Source organism: Nyctereutes procyonoides, unplaced genomic scaffold (genome assembly GCF_905146905.1).
Source record: "Nyctereutes procyonoides isolate TBG_1078 unplaced genomic scaffold, NYPRO_anot_genome, whole genome shotgun sequence".
NCBI classification, from domain to species: domain Eukaryota; kingdom Metazoa; phylum Chordata; class Mammalia; order Carnivora; family Canidae; genus Nyctereutes; species Nyctereutes procyonoides.
The window spans coordinates 50663627-50665600 of record NW_026575135.1 but is presented as its reverse complement, the minus strand read 5'-3'; positions in this window follow the sequence as shown (position 1 = coordinate 50665600).

Below are 1974 nucleotides of genomic sequence, written 5' to 3'. Positions count from 1 at the left end.
GTGGTAGAAGGTGGTAGAAGATGACACAGGCAGCTAAGATTCTAAGTCTCACTTTGCAAAGCAGATAATTTGAGCTGTGGGAATTAGGGGCAGTGCTGTATCTGACCCAAGTGCAGATTTGGAGTTGATAGTGATATCTCATGAATGTCGGGTATATAGGTGGCTAGTCTTCCAGAGGCAGTGTCACCTGCTACTATTCTTGAAAAAGCTAGCATTTGTTCTACATAGCTGCCACAATACTGGAGGCTTTTTATTCATTATCTCTAGAATTTACCTTGCCCTGCAATGCAGATGAGGAAACTAAGGCTCAGAGAGGTTAAGTCACCTCCTCAAGGCCACCCAGCTAATGGATGATGGAACTCTGAGTCAGACTCAGGTCTGTGTGATTTGAAAGCCATGCTCTTTGCACAACACATGAGGCATTTCCCAGGAGACCAGAGGGTGAAATGAAGACCATTTTCCTGCTCATCCTCACTCCTGGGAGGCCACCTTTGCAGGTGTGAGTCAATGATGAGGCCGTCACCCAGTGCTGATTTCACCTGCGGGGAGGTGGCTTTCACCAGGGTCTTCCCTTGCCATCATTGTTAACTGGAAAGGGCTGAAATACCCACAGGGGAAGATATTCCCTCACCAGAGTGCAGTTTCTGCAGGGGGAGTGTATTTGGTGGCTATGGGAATAAGTTTCCTGTCTCCTACTCTGTCTCCATCCAGAAACAGCCAAAGTCTCGGCAAGACCTCCTCTGTACTGCTCAGGTGCACTCCAGTTTTCAATGAAACCAGCTCTTGGCCAATTAAGTGATGTACGGGAGCTTCAATATAATTCCAAGGGCAAAGACTTGTGGACAGTTTTTCCTTTGGCTGTTCACTTTTTTAACATTGTGTTTTGAGTTTACAGATGTTAAACCACAGCTGGTTTCCTCCTTTCCATAAGGGCCCTTTGATAGCCAGTCAACTGAGTTTTCCATTGTTATTTTTCACAGGGCTAATAGCTGTTGGCAACTACTTTGTGTTATTTTGTTCACATAATTATTCACTGGGCCTGAAATACCCCCCAAACAACCATCAGCATCTCAGCTGTGGCCTTGCTCACTGGAGTTACCACTAGAAAGTGGTTAAAACCTTGAGGACAAAATGGGGAACTTTTCCTAATGAGGTTGATTCAGCCACTAAGAGCAAAGCCTGACAGACGTTGAGCTCCAGCTCACCCTGAGTTGCTGTGACACGGCTGCCCCAAGTTCCCTGAGCAATGTCAGGTCTGCCTGTGATCATAACTCTTCTTAGAGAAATGTTTTTGGGACAGACAGGCTGACCCTGTCTCCCTTGCTCATGATTGAAGTTGAGAGCAGAGCAGAGACCATTGAGCCCCACCTGTAAATGCCCTCTGTGGGTTTGTCTCTTCTTCAGCAGGTCTTCTTTGACCAGGAGCTGCTAAGAATTCATATTTCTAGCACTTAGTAGAGCATACATAATAAAAAGAGACAACCTAGAGACTAGGGCCTGCTCCCTGCCCTGTCTCCTACCAGCTAGTTGGGGGGAGAGCTAGAACTCCTCCCTGCCCTTCATCTCATGACTTAGTGGTTCTTGGTGTTGAAGTGTGGGGCCAAGGAGGGGTGAGGGAGTTTGAAGGGCCATCAGATACACTACTGGGCACAGTCAGACTGCAGGATGGAAGGAGGGCCTCATGCTTAACCAGAAACTTGGGGATAGCTGCACAATTTCTGTCTGTGTGAAAAAGAGCCCTAGGAAGCGTTTTGAGTCTTAAAAAAAATTCTTATAAATAGAAGGAAGAAAGAATTTTCCCTTGATAATAAGCTTCTGAGGACTATGTTCCAAGGCTCTTGAGGAGGGAGTAGAAAGGAATTTAATTTCCCGCTGGAAGGAGTTGCATGAGGCGGGGAGGGATGGCGGCTCTCACCGTTGACACTGCAGGGGGAGGACGGGTACTCCCAGGTGGGGCTTGGGGGGAGTTCAGAG